Below are 26713 nucleotides of genomic sequence, written 5' to 3'. Positions count from 1 at the left end.
TAACTCACAGAACTGGCCTGTAGGGATGGAGCCATTACTGATAAAAAAATAATTTAATCTAGTGTTTGCAACAGATCATTTATGTTTTACTGCAGGAGTCTTTATGGACAGACTTAACAAAATTTGAACTTTTTGGTCCAAATGCAAGGTGTTATGACAAATGCAACAATGCAAATGTAACAAATGCAGGACAGCAAACTGTCTAGTCTACACTATGTCAGCTGTCAAGCATGGTGGTAGCAACATCATGTTGTGGGAATCTGTTTCATCATCAGGGATTTGGAGCCTTGTTAGAATCCTAGACACTAAACTGCTTGAGCCAGGAAGGAATCCAAATTTGGTTGAAAATGTACATTCAATTTGACTATGATATGTTGTACAAGGCCAAAATTATACTGCAATGTTTTGATATGAATGTCCTTGTGTGACCCAAACTTCTGACTTAAAACAACTAAACGTTTGAGATCAGCAAAAATAATTATCCTGCAGAATTCTCAGGGTGTAGTATTGGTGATGTTATAAAGCTATGAAAATTAATGCATAAGAGTACATTCATTTTGATTTGTGGAAAAGAATTAAGCAATTGCATTCATCAGTTCAAATCTGTTTCTGTAGTATATTAAAGTTGAAACAGATTTCATTTAAGAGATTTTCACACCAAGTCATTTAAAAGGCCTGACCACCAAAACGTTAAGTAAAGATATATCCTTTAATGTAATAATCAAGAGAAGCAGAGGTGCCCAGCTAATCTAGCAACCTAACATGAAATGAAATTGTCATAAATATAAAGCAGAGTAGGAAATGAGAGGAATGATGAAGAAATAGAATATCAAATGATATACTTAAATATGATGCTGTGTATTTTGTTGTTGATAGGCGTGTTTGCTGTTGATTGTGCTTGTGCTAGAGATTTTAAAAGATGGCAAACAATAATGGAGAAAGTGGCAATAATGGTGAGTACCTATAGATAAAGAAAACGGAAGAGATCATATTTTATTTTTAGTCTTTACATTGTCCCATACGATTTAAAAATATTCATAGATATTTTAATAATTCTTTGGAATTTCAAATATGTCAGTTTAGAATTGCATTACCCCTAATTACCCTTTTCTTAGCAAGAAAAGTAATCTATATTTTGGTTTTTAAGCACTTTTTCTGTTTTTGTAATATACAATGTCAAGTTACTTCCAATGTCACTATTAGATTTCAATGTCTATTTCCATGGAGATAAACTCCATATTTTACCTTTTCGTCTTAAATCATACAATTATACACTTTGGACATTCAGCATCTTCAGACATATTGTATGAGATTTCTCCAGTCTATTAATTTTCTAGACTCTCTTTTGCAGCCTTGGCTCTGGTGAAGCTGGATATAGCTCTGTCTGAGAGAATGGAAGCAGTTTATTATGTGATAAAAAGTGTAAACACCTGGCATTGATGCAATTCTTACTGAATTTTATCTGTTTGTTGAGCTGCCAATAGTTTCCCTTTTACAGGAAAAGATACATACTGCCATTGAGTATGGTTAATTTTGGAGAGATGTATATCCTGTTGATGTTCTTCCATGGAAAATTGATACCACACTGTGTTCTTGTTTCATCTGTTATTTTTAATCATTTTGGTGCACTATTTTATACTAGAGTATAAAATTAAAAAGCTCAAATGAAAATGACCATTGTTAACGTTTACAACAGAGAAGATAGTTTTCTGCTGATCAAACACTTTAGATCATTTAGTTTTGAAATTTATATTTATGTCATCACAATTAACATCTTTAATGGCTTTTAAAAAGGTACATACTGACTTGAACACAATTTCCTCACTCTCTTCAAGAATTTCTAACAGGGTTAAGCATAAGGCTTAACTGTATGAAAACTACTTTTTATTATAACAAAGCAACTCAGGACTACAACACTAAATTAAGATCGCTATGTGGTATATTATCTTTTTTCCTTCCCACTTTCTTTTTTTTTCTTTCTGTCACTCTATTCCAGGTCAGGTCCCCACCCGATGCAGCACCTGTCACACCTGACTGTGAGGTAGATGACAAGCATCTAGGCAACAGAGTGATTCCAACTGTGTGCAAATTGCAGCTCATTATGTTAATTTTGTTAGGAAGACCATAGAAAGAGAAAGGCTGACACGGGAGATTTTTTGTACTGTCTATATAGAACTGGGAGCAAGGATTTTTTTCTCTGAGACAAGCTACCTTTGCTAAGCTGATTTCATTCGAGTGATGTTGGGAGACCAAGTGACAAATCTTTTTAGAGACTAGTTTTAGTGGTATGGGGTTTGCATGCATTAATATTTTGTGCTTGCTTTCTGCTCTGATAAATTACTTTATATAGCAGAATTTTGTCTTCCATTTAAGATTTAGTCTGTTTTGTTTTATTCTGTGTATCTTTGCTTCATTGGTTCTTTATTGTAAGCATTGTGTTCTGAACAAAGTTCTTCTTACTGTCATCTAAGTACTCTTAATAAATGATGATTCCTATCTTAGCCTCTCACAGTAATGGGGGAGAATTTTTTGGTTGGTCTCTTATTTATTTTGAGTTTTCTACTGCTCAGATTTATACTACATTTATGCTGTTGGGGGTCCTTTGAGTGCTGCTGCTGACATCATTAAATTTTCATTGCCTGGTACTTCTATTGTAATTATCTGCTAACTGATTTCATTTTGGGGGTTCATTAGTGGAAGATATGTACTTGCGATGATAGGGTGGGCTTATATGCCATATGGGTTAGTTATGTTTTTTTTTAATAAGACAAACTAGTCAAATAAAATAGGCTCCATAAAATTAAAAGTAAAGTTAATTCCAATGTGGAAAAATAGAAACCTTTCGCTGTAAGGGATTGAGAGATTTCAGGACTCCTAATCCATAAAAAAATATCAGGAGCTAAGATTATCCTTAAAGTTTGTATACAATTATTCAAATGTATTAAAATATTTTAATCAGAAATTAAATCATTTATTTTAGATCATGTCCATTTATGTTCAGATTTAGTCTTTTCACACCTCTCCCCCGGATCTCCCTTTGTTTTGACAGTCTTTCTCCCCTCCTCTGTGCCCATTCTCAATTAGCTTGTCCTTTGTTCTCCTGTGCTTTATGTCCCCACAACCTTACTCTCTCGCCCACACACTGTACCTGAAGCAGGTTCAACAGCCAAACATTGTTTTTCTTCAATCTACTTTTTAACCTGGAATTATTTTTTTTCTTCGTTTGTAACCAACACACGTTGGTCCAGTCCCCCACTCAAAACACTTCACTCATAGATAGGAGCTGGATTAAAGGTTGGAGATTTGCCTAGGTATAATGGAAACATATTACTAATATAACCAGGCATTAAAGATCTCTATTATTCTTCTTAGTAAGTACATTCTGTACTAGAATAACGTTATTGGAACTTAAAGAACACTTCCTCAGACTGTTCATTTATCAAGAAAAAAAATCTTCCTCCAGGACACAACTGGCAGTCAATTTAGCATAACATGAAATATATCTTGGTCTAACGTCCACAGTCCTACAAAATCCTTGAGTTGTAGAATTCCCATAAACTTCGCATAAGCCAAGAAACCATCTGGAGGATGAGTGATATAAAATCCCTTGTCAACTATAATTAAGACCATGAGGTTTAATTGATCTCTATTGATGCCAATGGTGGACCAACAGGATAAAAGTGCACCTGGCTACATTAAGCAATTAGGCATTCACTCCTGTCAGGTGAATGATTTCTATGTTACATCTGTATAATCCTAAACTTCGTGAGCAAAACAGTATGGACATTTCTCACTGTTATTTAATAATAATAAATAATAATAATAATAATAATAATAATAATAATAATAATAATAATAAATTCATTTTATTGTTATTGTTATTGTTATTGTTATTGTTATTAATGTTGCTGTGCATTATAATAATGTATAATGCTGTGTATTATTTTACTAATGTAATATTGCACATGCTACTGGACGCTCCTGTGGAGATAAGCAATGCAGTGGAAATCAGATTAGTAAGGTAAAGTAAAATATAAACAAAAAACTATTTTGCAGTGTGATATGATATAATGTGATTTATACATTCCTTACATACTTACCAGATTGTTTCTTTTAACAAAGAAAAACCTCAAATGTACAATAAATTCCATTCCTGACAATTCACAAGCTTCACTTAATTGAATTAGAAGCTGGATCAAAAAGGACAATCAATTATACAATGCCTTACAAAAGTATTTACACCCTGCCTTTACTGATTTGATTCAACATGTAAATGCTCAAACAGACGTCTAAGAGTTAGATAAGTTACAATATATAGTAGCTAAGAACAACAAAATACATGTCTTGATTGTATATCTTGATTGTATAAAGTATTTTTTAGGTAGCACACTATCAACTTTGCACATTGGTAGATTTCCTCAAACTCTGTCAAATTGTTTGGGGATTGCTTACGGATGACAGCCTTTCTAGAGATTCTCAATAGGATTTCAAGTCAAGACATTACTGGGCCACTCAAGGATATTTGTAACACCAAAAAGTTCATTTTGTCTTGTTCAACCAAAAAAATGTTTTGCCACATGTTGACAGCATCATTTAAATGTTTTTTGCTAACTACATGTGAGATCTACAGTGGCACAGAAGTGCAAAAGAAAGGCACTTTTTAGATTGCACCTATTTTAGAATGTGTGTTAATGGGTTTTTTTTGTTTACACATCAATACTTTTTCATTTGCATGTCCACATTTTTTAGAGTGCACATCTATTTATTTTGCACCACATCTTTTTTATTTGAGTCGTTTGCACTGTATTTCTGGGCCACCGTAGAGATCAAATATGGGTTTGCCACTCTGTCATACAGTCCAGCTTTGTGGAGTGACTCGAATATTGTTTTCACATCTCAACAATTCAGTTTTTTTCTGTACCCTTCTCATGATCTATTCCTTTTTTCTTAAGTTGTTTTGAAGTTTCCTTAGTCTTAATGGTTGAGTCTTGCTTTAAATTTACTACATGACCAAAGGAAACCCAAAGTTTTTATTTTCATTTATTGATCTTCTCAGTCAAAAATATCAATATCAATTGATGTCAATCATTCAATGGGTTTACAAATAAAGGAGGATTAAGTGCTATCAGTGAATTACGTACAAAAATATTTTTTTCAGGACCGAAGTCAAATGAAAGGCCTCTTCCTTCTGAAAGCCCCCATGTTTTATACTGAATAAGATGAGTTGTGATTGGTCGAGAAGCTAATTGAAGATGATGGCGTACGGAAAGACATCATTGTGGGCCAATGGGGGAGGGAGAACAATCAAAGTCAGCAGTGTGGGACATAACAACAAAAACACACACAGACCACACACTGGGACGTAACAGTAAGTTTCTGTTTGTGTAAAATATTGCGGCTTGGATGCAAAACAAAACTGAGAAATCATACAACAAAGTTTTATCATATTCTGAAATCATGAACACATAGAGGAAACTCATGTAATTGAGTGGCTCATTCAGGTAATTTTGTGCACATGCAGTAAAATGATTTAGGTTTTCCACAGCAAAAGGCTTCAATACTTATGTAATCATGAGTTTTCCTTTTTCACATTAATTATACATGTATTTTTATTGTGTTTTGTATTCAAATATGTGGAACAAGTGTATAACAAATATTAATTGTTACTTCAAAGTGTCATTAATGCAAGCTTCAAACAACAAAATGTGAAAACTCTGCAGTAGTCTGAATACTTTTTCAAGGCTTTGTATATGAAGTTCCCAATTACTGCTTAAAGGGAAAATTCAGAATTTAACAAACAAAAAAGCAAAGAAAGATGCAGATTTTGTGGAATATTTTAAATACAAAATATTCATATATAAAGAAAAAAGAAATCTTAAATGCCTTGTTCTGTTCCTGAGGTCTACAGACCCTAGTCAGCTCCTTACATACTGTACACATGCAAACCCACGTGAGAATTGTGGATTCAACAATTATACAATCATGGAATTACAAGTAGCAATTAAAATTATTTATACACATGTGTTTATTTCAACTTAATAAGTCCTTGTGTCTCCAAGATGGCCTCAAGATATGGCTTGATAAACACTAAGCTCTCCAACGTGGCCACCATTCTTGTAGTTCAGAATATACTAAATTAAAAAATGATTTTTCAATGCTGTGAAATCTTACAACATTTTAAAATTGTAAAATAATGAGAGGAAGAGCATTAATTAGTTTGGTGCTGAAGTCAGCTCCTAGGGGAAAGTTAGAGTTTACCTAAACTTTATATTTTTAACATTTTGTTCTGAAAATGCAGTTTCTTCACTATAATAAGAAGATGAAAAAGAAAATGGAACATATTTTTTAGTTAGGTAATTTGCACATAATAATAACATTCTGGGAAGTCTGATGACACCTAATTAAAATGTTTAAAAAAAAAACAAAAAATGAAAGTTGAATTGCTTTAATACTTTATATAAAAATGTGCAAAAATTGAATGTATATTCAATTCCATTTTTCTTCAAAGAAAGCAATGTAGCTTGATTTGCAATTATAATTTCAAGACAGAAAATGTAATGCTTCTAAAAAAATAGAAACAAATATGTAATAACATACTCTAGGGCATTAATATGCCCTGAATGGCAGCCACTTGTAATAACACTATTTTTAGCACTTTGAAACTTTTGTTTTAGTATGCAGAATATCAGAAACATTTATACTATGGTAAATATTTCACATATTTCACAATTTTCACCCTGTAGACAACTTGGGTGAAAGAAGTCTGTTCCTATCTCTCCTTTGTTGTTGTTTAAAGGTCGTTGCTTTTATTTTCCATGAGACACATTTTGAGTTAAATTCCAATACAATACAGTATGTCATTACTGTTTATCACTTAAAAGCTTTCGGGTACATTGCTAAATAAACCTTCCAGAGGTGATGAACAGCTTGAGTTCTAGCAGTTTATGATGTGTTGTCATATTTATATTGAGCTGTATGCAGATGAGTGGTCTAGCAGTTTCTAAATAAATGGTTGAAATGCAAATCAAGTACAGTATGTATAGACTTGCATTAACAAGATAGATGGTTGACTGCTAAAATGCTTTAAGGCAGATATATCCTAAGTTATACACAAGGCATGTGGTCATTAAGAGAAACCTACTCAATATCTCACATACAAATGTATTTGATGTCTCTGCAGCCAAAGGGTTAATTAACATTAACAAGTGATACTTTGCAACAGAACTGAATTTAGAATCTTTATTTTTCTCATTTGGAGTGTTGAATGCTCAATTTGAAATGCAGTCTTGTTCATGTTTTATCCTGTCACAGCAATTTTGCCTTGAGTTATTTACTATTGCTCTCTTGCCGAGTACATATGGACTAAATTTTTTCTGTAAGGCATCAGGTTTGTTCAACAGATTAACTATGCTAAATAAACATATTCATGCAGAAAATAGAGAGGAATTCTACAGGATGCTTGTGGTACGAATCAGCCTTAAACACACAGTGTTTTTGTACTATGCAAATTAGTAGAAGTATGTTAACATAAGTGATGCTCAAACCACAAATTAAAAACATTACCTTGCCGTGTCGATAAGGATATTACATTTTTTTCTCTTCTGAAACTGAAATAATAGAGAAAATGAATTATATGTCACAAGCCTAAAACTGAAATATAATATCTTATTAAACTATTAATAAAACATATCTCACAAAAAGCTCAGGTAAATGTTGGATATGTGTAAATGCATTATACAATGTACAGTTGTTAATATATAATAATGTACAGTAATATATTTTTGTTTATACATATGGTGCCTCCCAAACACCCTGTGGAAACAATACGAAGCAAAATAAATAACCTTTTAGTTTTGATTTACTTGAAGACTTACTGTATTCAAAATACGGCAGAAGAAATATTTTACTTTTTTATTTTACAGGAAACACTTCTCTTCTTCAGAACACAATTGTCTTCATGCAGTCACACATATTCTGGGGCAAATTATTGCACTTTACAGGTCTAAATGAGCAATCAATTTTCTGTTGGTTTTGCTCTACAGAAAGGTGTAGCTGATAGCAGCTTGTGCATAAGAACTGCTGTAATATTTTTTGGTTAGTTCTCATACATTTTCTTTTGACATTAACCACATTTATATTTTACAGTATTATATTGCAGATGATTGGAACGAACATTACAACCAATAAACAATGATTTGGGAGGTGATGCTGAATGGATAGCATGGAACCTATTAGAATTGTGTAATGCATCTACAACATGCAACACGTGTTCTTTAATGTGCATTTTGAACTGAACAAGAAACTTATTTCTGATAAACTTATTATTTTAGTGGACACATTTTTCTTCTCTGTAAAACAAGGAAATTACATGTAAAATATTTTTTCACATTAAGAATGGATCAGCCTTGAATCCAGTGCTGGAATAGCTTGTTTATTTCACAACACAAATTGTGTTGAAAAAACTAGTATAATGTATGTGCAGATAGCATGGGGTCAATTTAGGAAGCATAAAGAAAAAAATATGTTTAACTGGCCTTAATGCAGCAACCATATGGGAAAATTTACACTTGCAGAGCAGCCCCATAGGGTGGTTGGGAAAAAAAGCGGAAGCTCATGATGAGTCCAATCTGAAATCAAAATTGCAACAAAAATAAAGAGATACAATCAACAGAAATTGTAAAAACAAAGTTCTTCCGTTTGATATCATAATCCAAATATTCTTTCTTTCTATTCTTTCCTTATCAGGCAGGTGCTAATATCCCACTTTTTCAGTCTGATTTTAAGAACATCTTCAAAATGCCTTTTTAGTCTACATTTGAATGCATGTCATAACTGATCCAGGAAAAGGAGACTCCGCAAAGTTAACTTTGGATGATTGTTGCCTTGGTGTTAATTATCTGTCTTCTGGTTGTATTTGAAAGATCTGGAAAGATCTTCTGTCAGAAGGTTTAAGAATACGTCCCCAGCATCTTGAAGTGTTGTGCATGTTGTCCATGTCTCAGTTCCATAAAGTAGGTTGGGAATTATGACACCAACATTGGCCATTAGTATGGTTTTGGAGCTAGTGCCAAGACTGTCAGATATCAATAGCTTTAGGCAACCAAAAGCTCTATTTTGGCATATGAGAAGCAGTAAAAGGTACAAATGAGAGAAGACCACTTTGTTTGTTTAAGAATATAAGAAAGGTTACAGACAAGGGGAGGCTATTTGGTCTATTTAACCTTTTTGGTAGTTGATTTATCCAAGGATCTCATTCAGTCATTTATTGAAAGAAGTCAGTGTATCAGCTTCAACAACAGAAGTGCCTCATGTTCTCCATTTTAAATGTACTTCCATGTTTCATTGCATCAGCTTCGAGTATCATCTACTTGTTTGTGTCAAAGTATGTTAGAACGTGCCCTGGTTCAATGTTATATTGTTTGTTCCACACAATTAACCTGTTTAATTTAGCAGATGTAAGCTCAGCTTCCATTAACCTTGGTGAGGTTTGGAGCTTCTTAGCCATGAGTGAGAGGTATTGTAGCGACCAAAGTAATAGACTTCAATGGTAATACAGAGAGTAAATTGAAATAAGTTATCAGTATCCAAGGTAACAATGGATGTCACTGTCCTAGGCCAGTACACTGACCCCCTGCATTGTGGCCTGTCGATCACAGCCATTTTCAGTAGTTTTTGGTGATAGTTAAATCATAATATTTCATTTTCTGCACAACCTCACTCCCTACTTCCAGTCACACTGATGACAGCCAGGCGATCCTCATTACTGGCAGTCAATATAGACATGGTAACAGCTTTCACTGTTATTGTATGAATGAAAATGTTTGTCTTTTGAGTGGCCATTTATACAGGTTCTGAATCAACGCTGGCAACATTTGGCACTGTTAACTCAGATACCAAACAGTTAACACCTGGTGTTTTGTGAAATCATATGACTTAATTTCTATATTTTGTTACCCAAGGCAATATAATAATTCAAGCTATCAACAAACCTAATTTCTAGCAATTTAATGTAAAATAATTTATATACCTAATGAGCTACTGGTGTAAAAAAAACTTTAATTTCACTGTGCATCAGTACAGTTGGTAACCCACTTTTTTTTTGCTTCTTTGATAAGAGTATATATAGGCTAATGATATTGCTAAATATGTAATTGACCTAAATGTTTTTCACACTTAATGTATTAAGTTTTAGTTTTCATTTCTTTTCAAAACTGTGAAATCATTATTCAATTTTGCTTGGGTGACCCGAAATTATTCCGGCCACTGATCTAAAAAATGCAGAACAATTTGTTTCCACCTGCAAGCAGGACAATTGTATGTTCAGATTTCCATATTGCCACTGAATATATAAGCTGTCCAGTACTTATTGTACTTTCATTCTAATGTTTTTTAGCTTTTCTCTTAAAAGAATAGAATGCGAAAGCTATCTACACTTTAAAATGGCATGGCTTATCTACCATCTTTCTCCTCTTTTTCTTTTAACCAACATCTTTATAGCAACGTTATACATTCTGATTACCCAGTAAATGCAGGACTCTGTAATTTAATTTGCTAGGCAGTTATGTCAACAGATGAATTGTAAATATTCATTTTTTATAAATTCTACTAATTAATTATTATTTAGATACACCATATTTGAGTAATTATTGATGTTTATGTGCAAATGTGAACAACAAATTAATATCTTGATTATACTCTAATTACTAGAGAATGTACTGTATGACTCTCCCTATGGATGGGACACTGGTCAATTACAGGGATTTCCCAGCATTTGTAGTAGTGAAAAAAACTGTCAATTATGAGTGCAATGATTTCAGCATCATACTATGCCATTCTCTAAATGCTGCTGACACTTAATATCAATTTATTATTACCATACCCACTGTCTTTAATTTTCATGGTATTCAAGGAAAGAACTTACTGTATGTTATCCACTCCTGTGTCAGGTTCAACTTATTTTGTACAAAGTGGAATCACTGCTCGGACATTACAAATCATGAAACAATTATCATTGCTTCTACATATGCCAAGGTTCAAACAAAACAACAACTCTCGAACTGTCCAATAGAAGAATAACACCCAGATACCTTTCATAAATAGGTTGGCCTTAAAACAGAATGAAAATATTCGCTGATTTGTAAAGTGGTTTTTAAATTGAGGGTGATACAGTATGTCACTTTAAGTGGTACGAAAGATTTATGAAACATGGATCTGCATACAGTAGCAGTAGCATAACATAATAATAATTACCAGCATTGCAGGACTTTTAGTTTTTACATATTGAATAAACCTCATATATGCTTTATTTATGGACTATATTCATAACATTTAGTTTGTGGTATCATATGAAGAAACACACAATTTATTTTATTTTTTGTTAGAATGAATCATGTGCTCTCTATGACATTTATTATATAATGAGTTTGTCTCAAGCAAAACATTTTTGTCAGAAGTAAATCCAACTATGTGCAAACTTATTAACCGTGTCAGCTCTAATATGCTCCTACATATACTTCACTTGTCTCTTATGCATAGTCAAAATGTCAATTTTGGCATGTCGTCTAAGTGGAATGCTGGATATACTGTAACATACTCTTTACAAATACAAGATAAAAATGTAAGCCCAGAGAAGGATGTTACCACTCCTCAATTTAATAGTATCTTCAACAACATGCCTGCATTTAGTTCTACTAGGCTGAACAAAGCCATAACATGCAATATCTGTGCTATAACACCCAAACATTGTTTAATATATAATATGTGAATGATTACCTGACCAACCAGAAATACTGTCTGTATGACCAGCATATAAAATAGTAGAACATCTGTATAGCAAATGAGTACTGTAGTACTCAGAATAATTAAACAAGGACAAGTGGCATGGACAAAAGTAAATGCAGCTATGTTTCATATTTTAAAAAATGCAGTCTCTGGGTATTACTGAAAATGCTGTAAGCAATTCAGTAACAACAAGAACCATACAGGGAGGACACATTCAATTCTATACATTCTTTGTTGTTTTTTCACTTTTACAAGTGACATCTACTGATTCATTTCCACAAGTCAGCTTCTGAAATAAGCTTTTTAAGATATACTCTGGGGTCATTGTGGGATTGCTTATACAGCCTTTGCACGCTATGTGGATGTTCGTCATTTTCTTTAATGCATTTCATTACACCTAATTCTCAAACCTCTATTCTGGCCTTTCCTCTGCTCCTTTATTTTTTATTAGTTATTATTTTGTGTTCCTTGACAGAGGCCATGCATTAGGAAATACAATACTTCAGAGTGGTGGTTTCAAAAATGCGCAAAGTGATTGTAATACCTCAAACCATATTTGTCACCGTGCAGCATTAACTGTTCTCATGAAAATGGAATGGGTGTCAAGGAAAAGCAATGATTTTGTTTACTTGTATATCTCCAGATTAAATTTTAAGACACCCCTTTTAGTTTCATGAAACAAAGTCATTTGATACATTAGAGCATCATTAGTTTTCATTGCTAGGCCAGTGTGTTTTTAAAGACTGACCAGCATGGGAATTAGGAACAGAATTCATTAAAAATCCATCTACAGTAGCTATTGTTTGCAAATGCATTGCAAAATTAAAATCGTAATTTTACTCCTAAACAGCATACTGTATAAAGAAAAGCATAAGATAGAGCCAGGTTCAACTGGTTTTGCACCCCCACAATTTCCCCGATTCCTGTTTTCTTCTTAGTTTTGAGAAGAAAGGTAGTTCTGTTTTTATGTGTATCTGACCTCCCTTCACAGTTTCTTACAGTAAATAGGGAGCATTACTAAGGCAGGGGCATGTGTTGTAGTACTTCAGTGTACAATATAAAAGTATGTAGTAAAATTCTGTAAAATAAGTGATTATGCATTGTTCCTAAGTGATTCAACTAGCACAGGCAATTGCTCAGAACACGATTTGAGCTTTATGGGCCTGATGTCACTAGTTTCAGTATCGGTCATTATTAGTTAACTATAAGGGTCATCCACAATGCATTGTGTACTGAAGAGATTTGCTATGAAATGCAAAGAAAGGCACTCCAAAACATGGAAGACCTTTCTCCTCCCTCATGGGTATTTGTTGTGTTTTTTATCCAACACAAATAGTTTTGAATTGAAGAAAAAAAAAGTGAATTTTCTTACTCAATCAAATAATTGCTAAAACGTCAGAAACCCTACTGATTTTATGGGGTGCTATGTTGGTTTAATTGGTATTTATTTAAGCTCTATCGTGGAAAAATTACAAATAACCACAAAAGTATAATGCACTAACACACAAGTATATTAAATAGTACATTAAAGGTACAGTAAATATCAGCACAGAACACTGGAGTAGTGGCTGTGACAGTAAACAACATTGTTGGACTGTGGGAAACTTCAATCCAATCATAAGGTAACTACAATCATGCTGAACAAAAGTGTTAGGTTTAATGTGTACTTGTAGTAATACTTTCACTGGTATCTTTTCACATTTAATTAAACTTTTACGATATTTTTAACATTAAATTATTGATTATTGCCTTTAACATGGCATTATAAAATCTTGCAACAGCATTTTTTGGGCTTTGATTGAGAAAAGTTGAAAAAAGGAGGAAACATTTACTAAAGGAGGAACTCGCTTTTGATGTTTTTGGTCCAAAAAATGTTATTGATTTATTCATATTGGATTTCTGAATTAATATAATTTAAACATCGAAAAACATTACCAAACTTTATGTAGCTAATATAGAACCTTAACATATGAAGTTATACCTACTGTATATATAACAAAGTAGTTAGACTCTGAATAACAGTATATTCAAAATATCAAAATGTTATAAATAGTATAATGGAGGAAATTTGGTATGTAGTTTTAGATATAAAGTCACAAAAAACATCTGAACAATTAAAGGCATATTATATATATATATACAGTATGTAAATATATGTAAATAAATACAGTATATATTTTGCAGTCAATGTTGTCAATGAACTCGTTGCACACCTCAGATGTAGGGCAAATTTATCATTTTGAAGGCATGCACGTCTGACCATGATAAAATCAAAGTGTAAAAATCAAATAATTTCTGCAAAGTGATTCTGCCCTAGTATTTCAGAAAAAAAGTAAAGGTACCCATATGCTTGAACACATGCTGCTAGTGACATGCTTTTAACACTATACAATCCATGATCTTCTACAATAACAACAACTTTCTTCATCTTCTGAGACTGACTAGATAACATAAATTACTCAATGACTAATTTCATGAGAGTTAAACACAATGTGCACCTGCCAAAGGAATAATCGAGGATAAATATTTATCTTTATAAACAAAATACAGTTGTCTTCTGTGTGGCAGTAAATACGACTGCTTCTGGGACCTTTAGGTATAATGTGATATACTGGATCTCCTTTATTTCTGCAGACTTGATTCTATGTCATGTGAGAATATTTAACAGAAAGATGCAGTCCTAGATGTGTCAAACAGGTGAATAGAACCTAAGAGTTTCATAAGACACCTGTAATATTTGAAAATACAGGAAGGAAATCATGGTAAAACTGTACAAAGGGTGACATCCTATACTATGAAAGGTTTAAAAAAGGCACATTCACTTATATTGTAATGTAAAATAAGTCTGTAATAATACACAAATAGGGGTTTGATTTGTTATTTTAAATACTTGTCAATAACATTTTCTATTTTTTCTAGGAGATTATTTCATTATCATTATAGTACATTTGTGTTTTCTTTAAAGATCTGTCTACAGATAATATTGTAACGCTTACAGCCGACAGAGACTGTGTCAGAGCCGGCTTACCAGAGCGGTGACGTCACCGCCCTTCCCTGTAATAGCAGGACCACAGCCACTGGGCTGTGGGGAGATCTCTCTTTAGCTCACCAGGCTGGGTTCCTGTTGAGTGATGCCGGAGGCCTGGGTACACGTCCCAGATGGTGCGGGGCCGACCTGTGTAGGCAGCAGGCGAGGGCGCCCACCTGAACCCTGTTGTGTTACAATATGTAATTAACCTATTATTATAATTATAATGTAATCAACACCCCACCCCACCCCAGAAAAAAAACAATTTACAAGTTTTTGTGCTAAAAAATAAATGTGCATTTGTAAATTATAAACAACTTTTTGTTGTATTTTAAAAGAAAAAATAAGGGCGTTTTCTCCAAATATCCAATATTTTAATCATTAAGAAAGGCTGTAAATAAGAGGCCATTCAGCTCATCTGGCTCATTTGGATACTAATAACAAAGTGATCCAAGAGTCTCATCCAGCCATTTCTTGAAAGGAGTCTTAAACCAATTCAGTTTCAAAAACATAATTGAGTACAGTTCCATACTCCAACAAAACTTTCTGAAAAAAGTGCCTAAATTGGTAGAAGAGAAATGGAGAATTAAAAATAGTACAGTGGCAAACATTATCAATGAAAGTAAAAGACTTGTAAAATCTTAAGTAAACGTTGACAATAGGGTTATCCTAGATAGAAAGTAATCCCACACAGTACTATAATGATCCAGTAGCAAGGGAATACAGAGCACTTTTGCAAGCACAGATATCGCACAATTCTGCAAAGCTGTGTTCTTTATTTTTCTGCCCAGCTCCTGACAAACATTTAAAGCTGTTCTGTCTGTTGAGCTGATGCCTTTGTCTTGTGTCGTGATCAGAAACAAAAAAATATCATTTTGTGGTTTAAAGGAATGGGACAACAAATTTGAGGTGAAAGGTTTGATAAATCCCCATTCCCCTGACAGCACCTTTAACTGTCTCAGTCAAGCTGACTTGAACCTGTTACTGTCATAAATGAAAAGTGTTCCTAGATTTTACAACAATAGTTTAATACCATGATATATACGTACATTAAATTAACATGAATAAAACAGTATTTTTACTGGCTGAGGTAGGTAAGGTTGGATGTGTTTCTAAGAATCCATACATCCACTTACTAGAGCTTCAAACCAAGGGATGTATACTTATTTGTGTTTGGTGTGAGACACATTGATCAAAATAATTTTCTGGTTTACCTTAGTTAATTAAGTTCTGGGTAAATGATTAGGAGTGTGAAAAAAAGGATAAAAGACAGAGGACAGAACAAGACAGAGAAAGGGGAGACAGGAGGACACAGAACATAAAACACATTCTAGGCAAGAGGTCTTTGTTTGAGATCGTCTGAAAAGACCTAATTAGAGCTAGGTATTTGAACCTTGCTGAGAGAGGTTACTGCTCTGTGTTTTTTTTCAGAAATCTAGGATAGAGAGATTCTCATTTATTTTGTGGCATTTATGTTTGCAGAGAGAGAGAGATTTAACCACAGGTTGTACTGTATTTAGTTCAGAAAGCATCTTATTTTTTGGCCTTTGTACAGTAGGCATTAACACTTGGTAGCAGCTTCAGCAGTGTAAACTTACAGTACATACAGTAGGAAAACCTCTGTGTTATATGTTTATGTGGTGTGTAGTGAAGTGTGTGTATCGTCATTGTCAATAAATATTTTATCAACCAACTGTGCTTGAATAAATGCTCAACAAAGTTGTGCCAGAGAAAAAAGCTCACATGCCTCTAACTATACCAACCACTTGGGTATATTCTTTACAGAAATAATTTACAAGTTATGATTATTTGTTTTACTTACTGACTAACCCTCTCGGTTGGTTTCCTGATTTTCTCCTTTTCCGTAACCTCCCATTTCTAACAATATCATATGAAATACAGATCCATTTATCACGCAATACTGAAAAAAAAATTTTCCATTGACAAGCCTGAAGTGCTACCACAAGAAGTCTAATAAATGGTGTAGTCTGTGCTGGTGAAAGCCATTAACATCATATTTTCTTTATAACAAAGCAGGTATTATTCTTGTGAATCCTATTCAATAATTGGAAAAAGGCACTACAAGATGGTAATAGCCTTTTCTTACTTTATGTTTTGCAAATAACACCCATTCTGATTTTCTAGTTAACATTACATTTTTTAAAATAAATTAAACAAAATAATAAAGTTGGGTTTGCATATAGAAATTAGTTTAGTAATAAAGCCAGTGATTTGGTGGTATATTGATAACTTTCATTTGTTTTCTTGTTGTATTGAAATGTATGTTTTTATATTGTGAAAGAAAACACTACAATAAATTAATAAAAGTATTTTACATCTTTCAAAAATGCAGCATATAATTTATTCTTCTTATTATGTTGTTTTAGTTCTTGATAGAAAGAAAAAACATATATCTGTCTATAAGTGAAATAAAATAACTTTGATTTCAATTTATTGATACTTGGTCAAATAAATTTATAAAAAGCATTTATAAACCACTAGATGCCCAAAGGCTTTCTGTTACCCCCAAAAAGCAATACTACTAAAAAAATAAAAAATGCTCATTATTTAAAATTTAAATCTTATTATGCATACTGTATGTCCAATTTACTACTGGCATAAAACATAAAACTGTTGCATTTCCATGATGTATCAGTGTGTTTTCAGCTATTTTATTTTTATTTTCCTTAGCAGTTTTCATCAGAGCTAATTATTTCTAATTTCTTAACAACAATTGTGGATAACACAAAACTGAAACTATTATTCTGTGTATTCTTGATTGTATTCAGGACAGCTCTGTTTCTTAAGCCCATTTAAGGGATAACTGATACTGGGGAATGCTCATAAAGTCAGTCATACTATATACTGTACAGTCAATACTGGATTTATAATAATCAACTGTAAAATCTCAATATGTTTCTTACATCCCAATCATTTTATATATATTGGAACTCTCAAATGCTTAATTAGGTATGAATTTTCATCAGTACTGAACTTGCTTTGTAATGCAAATTTGTACCCTGTGGGAACTAAAACTTAGACCACCTGAAGATTTAATTTGCCTTTTTATTTTATCACAGATAACTACGGGCTCTGACATTTGTTTAGTTTCAGAACAAAATGAAAAAGGTGGCAATACTTCTAGAAAAATGTATCTTTATACTGACAATGTTTATGATATTATTATAATATATCAAGGGTTTTGATATATTAGAGCTACACTTTGGCATGCTGGGTAGTAATACTCTTTCACAGTTCCAGGCTCCAGGGTTTGATTTTTGCTTGAGAAATTTTTTTGTTGTTGTTGTACTTTTCATGTCCTCCTTAATTCCATATTAATTTTTATTTTGGGATGTTATCTTCCCATCTCCCATAGAATAGATAGACTTGTCTTTATCAGGGAGGGGGGGGGTGGTGGTGGATTAAAGGTCATTTCAACGATTGAGGAGGGTTTTTTCCAGTGCAATCAGTAGGGAATATGGGACTACTGTACATAAAAAGAACCAAATGATTTTGGCTGAATGGCCTCTTCTCATTTGAAGCCTTTCTGATGTTTAATGATTTTGCACAAATGTACAAACATGACTCTTCACAGTCTCCTATATACAACAACCCCTACATACAATATTTCACATTTCATGGCTTGCCAAAGACTGTATATTTATGGGGCTAGAGTGTGAAACTGTGTAAGATTATGAACTGAAAAGGAGCAAGTTGAGGTTTATCCCATGCTTAAAAGAGAAACAAATTTCACTTATTTTATTTTCAGTTTCTTATTTTCATATAGTTAATGCATTGCTAAGAGACCTTATTTAGAACGCTGTGTTCAGTTTTGGATTCTGTAATACAAAACTGCATACTGCTCTGGGTTCAGTCCAGAGAAGACTAAAGACATTCCTAGGCCTAAATAAATGTCCTTCAATGATATGCTAGAAGAACTGAACCTTTTTTTTTGTCTTGATCAAAGAGGGCTTTGAGATGACTACAGAAACAACAGTAGAACCTCAAACCAAAAATCACAACTGGAAACTAAGAGACATTCATGTAACTGATTTAACACGTGTTATTTTTTAAAAAAAGCTTTATGGGAGTCTATAGCAGGCAACCCAGCCAAGTTATCATAGCTAAAACACTGACTTATTTCAACAAGTGGCTGGTAGAGATCCTTGGATTAAATAGATGCTAAAAGCAAAACAAGCTACATCATCCGAATGACAATAACTCTAATGACAACCTTAGCATTTCACTGCATTTTTGAAAAGAAACAGTGACAAACAGTGAATCCATCTTATTGCAATTTTCCCTTAATACATTTGCAATGTTACTGTATGTACTGTACATTTCCCTCAGTCACAATTCAGATATCAGAAATAATCCATACGAAAACACTGACAATTTGGGACCAGCCAGAAATTCAGCAGTCAAGGAAAAGGAAATCTGGACAATTCACTGCTGTCTCTTTAAAAATGTAATGAAATTGGAGGAGGAATGCATGTTAAATCAAGGTGAAGAAAATATACTATGTTTATCTAGTCAATTCAACATAAGAGACCTTATTAGACACAACACAAAGTGTGTAAAGCATAATCAGCTGTTACAGATGAAGAATCTAGAATAAATTTGTAACATCCTGTTTTGTGAATGCTGTGAATGCTGAGTTCTGGCAGAGTGCCATATAAGGAGGTCTTTTCTGTTAGACCAGCATAAGAACGGAAAGGACTTATTCGACAGTTAGCAAGTCATGTGATGTATGTGCTAGTACTTTGTTTGTTACACTGTATAAAAAGACTAGCTTTATAACTGTTTGGAGAGTCTGGCTTTGGTAAACTACTCTCTGGCTTGCAAGCGTAATAAACAGTTCTTCTTTCACTAACACCCAGACTCTGATATTTTATTGTTTCATCACAGATAAAAAACCTACAATACATACTTTACTTAAAAATTCAATTTTACATTTTTGTTAAATAATGGATTGTAAATCATTTATTTATTGATGAAATTCCTCATTGGTTGTGGTAAATTATTTTTATTTTTTATATAAAAACTTGCATAAAGGAAATAGAGAGCACAAGCTAATGAGCAAGTACTGCACAAGCTGCAAGCAATGATGGAAGCCTTGCAGTGGTAGAATTTAAGTGATAAGTGCTGATTTCCTCTTCCAGTCATTTAATGCAACTCAAGTTATTGTTTAAAGGGAAGCTAGTTTTGTCACGCCCTCTGCAGCCAGAGGGCGCTCCTTCTCTGTCCTGTCCCTAGTTTCCGGTCTGCTGTCCTTCCGGTCCCTCTCTTTCCCCTGGGGTTTATATTTCCGGGTCTTGCATTCTGTCCTCGCTCAGCATTGACGTTCGGATGTCCTGAGACCCACTTAGCACCAGGGCGCCCCACGTCCGCTCCCTGAGGGCATAGGTTTCTATACGGCATTCCTGAACTCTTTGCACTAATGAGCCTGGGCCTTTTTCCCATCTCGCCGCTACGCATATGGGTCTTTTTCCGCTCTCCTGCTCCCCACGGTTAGTCCCTTTGGACATCCGTGACAGAATGCTGAGCCACTTACTGACCCCGCGGGCGGGGCTTTTTGTCTTGCCGCAGTTTTTTTTTGTTGTTCTCTGGGCTGTTTTTTTTTTCAGTTCCTCTATTCTAATCACTGGATATCACTCCGATCTTCCGTGCATGTGAGCGGGTCCCGCACCTGGCTTTCCTCGGGTAGATCACTCCGATATCAGTGATTGAATGTTGAGCTGGCTTGCCTATTCTTATTACTGGATATCACTCTGAGCTTCTGTTTCTGGAGCGGGTTCTCATGCCTGGCTCTTCCTCTATCAGTGATAGAATGGTAAGCTTTCTGCTGTTCCTCCATTCCTTTCGCTGGATATCACTCCGGGCATCTGTGTCTGTGAGCGGACTTCTGTCTGGCTTTCCTCAGGTTGTCCACTTCGATATCAGCGTTAGAATGTGAACGTGCCCATTTGCCGTTCCTCCATTCTTTTCGCTGGATATCACTCCGGGCAATTGTGTCTGTGAGCGGACTTCGGTCTGGCTTTCCTCAGGTTGTCCACTCCGATATCAGCGTTAGAATGTGAACGTGCTATTTGCCCAGTCTGCGGTATTTTTCCCCGGGGTTTTTGTGTTTTTTTGCCTTTTGTTTATAATTTTTTTTCTTCCTGGTTTCCCCTCCTTTTTGGTCCCCCTGCTCTCTGTGTCACGGAACTTTGGTTCCTATTTTTGGTTCCTATCTATTTTGTGTGGTTTATCTCCCTGGTCTTTCCCAGGTTTTTGTTTGTGTTTGTGCTTGTGTACTTTTTAGTTTTAAGTCTCCGGAGCTCTACTCTACCCCCCCTTCCTCCACCCAATAAAGGTTAATACCCCGGAGGAGGGGGTAGCTCTCAGCCGTGGACTCCCGGAGGTTTCCTTTCAGTTAAATGAGGTTTTTCCTCCCCCCAGTGCTGGGCAGCTCATTTATTTGAAGGGAGGGGTACTGTCACGCCCTCTGCAGCCAGAGGGCGCTCCTTCTCTGTCCTGTCCCTAGTTTCCGGTCTGCTGTCCTTCCGGTCCCTCTCTTTCCCTTGGGCTTTATATTTCCGGGTCTTGCATTCTGTCCTCGCTCAGCATTGACGTTCGGATGTCCTGAGACCCGCCTAGCACCAGGGCGCCCCACGTCCGCTCCCTGAGGGCATAGGTTTCTATACGGCATTCCTGAACTCTTTGCACTAATGAGCCCGGGCCTTTTTCCCGTCTCGCCGCTACGCATATGGGTCTTTTTCCGCTCTCCTGCTCCCCACGGTTAGTCCCTTTGGACTCTGTGACAAGTTTTGAGTGGACAGTTTTGCTTCAACACAATGATCCAAAACATACAAGAATATCTAAAGCAGAATAGCTGTAGAAAAAAAAAAACACATTTTGGATTGGACTACTAAATGTCTAATCCCAACCCCACTGAAATGTTATGCCTGAAAATGAAGCAAGCATGGAATCATCCACAAATATCTCAGAATTGAAGCAGCTCTGTATGGAGGAATGGGTAAAAACTCCTAAAGTTGATGCAAAAGACTGATTGCAGGAAATGTCTAGTTGAAGTCATTACTTTTGAAGAAGGAGCAACCAGGTACTCAATCTAATGATTCACATATTTATTCACAAGAGGATGTTTTGCTAATAGAATAATCCACATACTGTACTATATATCATGTCTTTGTGTTATACATTTAATCAGTTTATTTTCACCTTTTATTTAAACTTTCATGAAGATCTAATATTTTAAGTATAAAATATACAAGAATATAGATCAATCTAGGCATTTCATAAACATTTTTTCCAACACTTTATTGAGTTTCAATGGCTTTCAGTGGTTTTCAGTAATCACCCCCCTTTAGACTTTTACACATTTTATTGAATTCCAATACGGAATTGGGGATTTTTAATCTTTAATCAATCTATTGTTCATAATAAGATGAATTGAGTCCACCACTGTGCAATTAAGTTTTACATGAGTAAACCTATTTATGGGAAGTCCAACAGTTGATTAGTAAAGTTCTCAAGAAAAACTACATGTACATCTGAGTTTCATTGGAGAGAAGTAAAACAAAAGCTTCCCTTCAAATCCTTACTACAGTTTTCCAGAAGGCATATGGGAGACTCTGAGATCAAGTGGAAAACGATTCTATGGTCTGCTATAACCTTTTGGCCTCAATGATAAGTACTACAGTATGTTTAGCACAATCACAGTGCTGCACATCATCCTAAGAACACTATCCCTAACATGAAGCATGGTGGTGGCAACATCATGCTATGAGGATGCATTACTACATCATGGCTGATGTGATTCAAAACATACAGCCAAAGCCTCACTAGAGTACTGTAGTTTAGAAACAAAAAAAAGATAGTGATCTGGACTGACCCAGTCAAAGCCCAGACATCAATCCAATTGAGAATCTTCACCAGGAGTTGAAAATTGCTGTTCATCAATGGTTTTCATCCAACTTGAGGGAGCTCAAGCTATTTTGCAAAGAATGGGCTAACATTCCAGTGTCCAGATGTGCAAAGCTGGTAGAGACTAATCAAGAAGACTCATGGCTGTAACTTCTGCAAAAGGTGCCTCTCTACATATTGACTCAAAGGTGGTGAATACTTACACAAGAAGTTATTTTCTGTTTTACATTTATAATAAATTAAGGGGGATTCTGTAGAATTTTGTTTTCACTTTGACATTACAGAGTACAGTATGTTTTATTAATCAGTGGCAAAAAACAGCATTTACTTGGAAAACATACTCTAATACCGTTTGCCTAAAATTGAGTGTCTTTCTTACACAAAGTCCTGGTGACTTACCTCTTCAGCTACCATATCAGTTTAAATCTTTTTGTTTTTTTACAAATGCACTGTACTTTACAAGAGTTCTTTCTATGTCTTCACTAAATACTTAACATTCACTTTTTGTATACAGAGAGTCATACAAAGAGTTACATTCACAGGTTGTTGATGCTGGAATTCAAAAGCTGAATAAGTGCCATCTCCTGTAATAGAAGGTAATTCAGATTAAAATGATAAAAATGTCCCTAAATAAATCTCAAAATAAAATATTACAAATGTTATCCTGAACAAGAAACAGCTGATCGTCTAGCACTGTTATGTTTATGGGCCTCACTGGTTTTATTTTTTTTTTCTGGGAAGCTGTTACGTCCAAGTGTGTGGTCTGTGTGTTTGTCACACTGCTGACCTTGATTGTTCTCCTTCCCCATTGGCCCACAATTACACCACTCTTTCCATATGATATCATCTTTAATTAGCTTCTCGACCAATCACAACTCATCTTATTCAGTATAAAACATGGAGGCTTTCAGAAGGAAGTGGCCTTTTTGTTTGACTTCAGTCCTGCTCAGCTTTGGTTTACCCTACCCTACCCTACCCTACCCTACGCTTCGCTTCGCTTCGCTTCGCTTCGCTTTGCTTCTGGTTTTGCTTCAGCTTTGTCAGTTTGTTGTTTTGCTTTGTGTGTGTGTTTTTGTATAGCTTCGGCTTTTTTGTTTTGTTGGTTTCTGTTTGTTTCTTTGTTCCTTTGTTTGTGTTATCCTCATTTTACCATAACCTTGCCCAAACTTGTTATTGAATCAACCTCTGTTCTTTTGTTCCCTATTACTTGTCTACTCTTGTTTGTATTCGTAGTTCACTTATGTATTTGTGTGATTTTGGGTAGTCAGTGGAGGTTAGTTAGGGTGTTGAAGACGGCGAAGACCGTGTGTTTCGAATTTTTGTTTTGTAGTCAGGTTAGCTTTCCCTCACTTTCCTGGCCAGCTCCATTTTGTTTGTTGTTTTCTTTTCTTTGGCACCACTCTAGTTCCTTACCCTGTGTGTTATTGTCTTATTTCATACCAGTCACTTATTCACCTTAAAATTATCACTTTTTGCACCAACCCTTGTTATCTCACTTCCTAGTCCCTCACCATAACCCACCTGCTTCCAATAATTATCTTAAATGTTATGCCCCTTTACCCCTAGGCACTTGGGGTCGTAACAGAAGCAGACTCTCTTTATACTTTGTCTTTACTGTTAACAATTGTATATTTTTACAAAATGTGTTCTGGCCACAAGGGAAACTACATAATTCTTATAAAAATAATGTATTGTACAGCTGAACAGTAAACTAATTTTCTTTGTTTCAAATTCTTTAAGCTTAGTTAAGCTTTTTCTTTAAGCTGAGTTAAGCTTAGTTTGCTTTGCTTTTGAAATTATGCGTATAAAGTGCTTAATATCAAGGTTTGCCCTAAATTATTCTGCATTTTAATGGTTGTATTATAATGATACAATAATACAATTAAAAATAATAACACATTTTCAATTACAATAATATGTGTTAATTGGACATTTTTAATTAATCCCTTCTTTGTTGAATAAATGTGTGCATTTGTGACCATTCATCAAAAAATATTTGTCTGCTTATTCATATAAATTATAATGCTATTGAAATTGTATGTGCAATGTTTTAATTGTCAAACTGTGTGTCTAGTTTTCTTTTAAGAAACGTTATAGTTTATTGGATACAAGAATTACATCAACATTATCATAATTTTTTTCTCCTGGGTGATTGTATAGTTTCAAAAGAAAACATGCTGGCAAGAAAGAGATAGATTTGGCAGATGTCAAATACAGAGCACTTCCAAACTAGCGTGATCACATGGAGACTGTGAACAAGGTCAATAACTTGAAGCATAAGAAATTGTGGAAAGCTTTCTCATTTTTGCTACAACCATATATAATAAGAAATACAATTCTAAATGTTTCTTCTAAAAATGCATTTTCAAAATTTTAGTTTGTATGAGTTGAGGAAGCTAGATCTGCCGAATAATATAATCTATTCAAAAGTTGTTCATTAAGATGATGTCATACAGTACATTGTGACTCATATATATACCCAAACACATTGCAGTAGTTGACATTTGAAGGGAATATAGACATCTTTTGTAGCTTTGGTCAGGCCATCCAAGCAAATGCATCTGGATTCATGTCATCATTTAGCAAGAAGTACTTACGAAAACAGGGAATTTCTAGAATAGTTTTTCCCTCAAGCTGGATGGTTATATGTTATCATCTATGAACTATTAAATATCCTGTCAAGAAAATACATTATTTGATGATTTGAACTTTATTGGAGACTTTATTAAGACATTATTAGTATCATCTCAAAACAGTCCCAAGAAATAACTTTATCTACAACATTCAAATCTGTGTTGTAACTCATGACTTATGTAAAGGATTGTATGTACCCTACATTAAAAATATAATTAAAAAAAAGCCTTAGCTTAGCTTAGCCTCTAGCTTGTCCTGAGATTGAACTGATTGTGCACCGGGCAAATAGACAGTCTGGCTGCCAAAGACACATCATAGGCAAACACTGCAGAATGAAGATGTAAGTCCAAAACGAAAGAGGTGGGCAGGAACAACAATCCCAGGAGAAGCCGAGCTAACTGCATTGCTGCTAAACACAGCCTGCCTGTTGGAAAAAGGGGGTCTGTTATATGGAAATAAATAATTAATAATAAATAATACAGACTTAGAAGGGCAGCCCTCAGGATTGCCAGGTGAGTAGGTTGGCAAACTCGAGGGTCGATACAGCCGACATTAAAAAGAATAAGTGTGGACTAGAATCGGAGACCGCTGTGTCAGGCAATGTGGCAAGCAGGCTAGAAGCTAAGGCTGGTGCGCTGGCAATGCTGGAATTGAAGCTGCTGCACCAGGCATTTGGATTTGAAGCACTGACTTAAGGCAGAAAAACTGCCGCACAACCTTTGGGTCAGAAACAACAGGGAGCCTTGGCTACTGAGAAACCAAATAGCAAGCCTCCTGAAAAAGGGTACCAAACAGGTTTGCAGGGAAGGCTTAAGGCTGCAGCTTCTGTGCAGAGTAAAGTGCTGTCTTGCTCAGTGGCGAAATGTGGAGAGTGAAAACAGTGGTGCTAGTGAAAACTCGGTGTGAGAGAAAAAAGTGCCGTAAAAGTGGTGCCTCAGCATGAAATAGAAAACTGAGAATTAAATAATAAGCTAATTAACACAGATCACAAAAAACTGATCCGATCAGAGCAAACCCTGATGTGACGGTTTCCCAGGGCAACCACTACCAGAAGGAAGCCGTCATGACAGAAATTCACTACCTGACTACCCTACCGAAACAGGTGTTTATAATTTGCAATCACAAACCGGGTCCACCAAAATAATTATGTGCTTTGTTAATGTTATTTTGTGCCCCAGTAAAAGGTTTGATTACTTATCATTCATAAGTTTTCTTTCATATTTTTATTACCTCTTAATTTATTTATTTTGAATTTCTTGCTTTGAATAGGTTTTTTATATATAAAATATTTTCTATTTCAAAGTGTCATAACTCATGAAAATGTGATAACTACGTAAGGAACTG

This window comes from Lepisosteus platostomus, chromosome 8, assembly GCF_059453375.1.
Source record: "Lepisosteus platostomus isolate fLepPlt1 chromosome 8, fLepPlt1.hap1, whole genome shotgun sequence".
In the NCBI taxonomy this organism is placed as follows: Eukaryota; Metazoa; Chordata; class Actinopteri; order Semionotiformes; family Lepisosteidae; genus Lepisosteus; species Lepisosteus platostomus.
The sequence above is the reverse complement of the archived record's forward strand: the minus strand, read 5'-3'. Positions refer to the sequence as shown.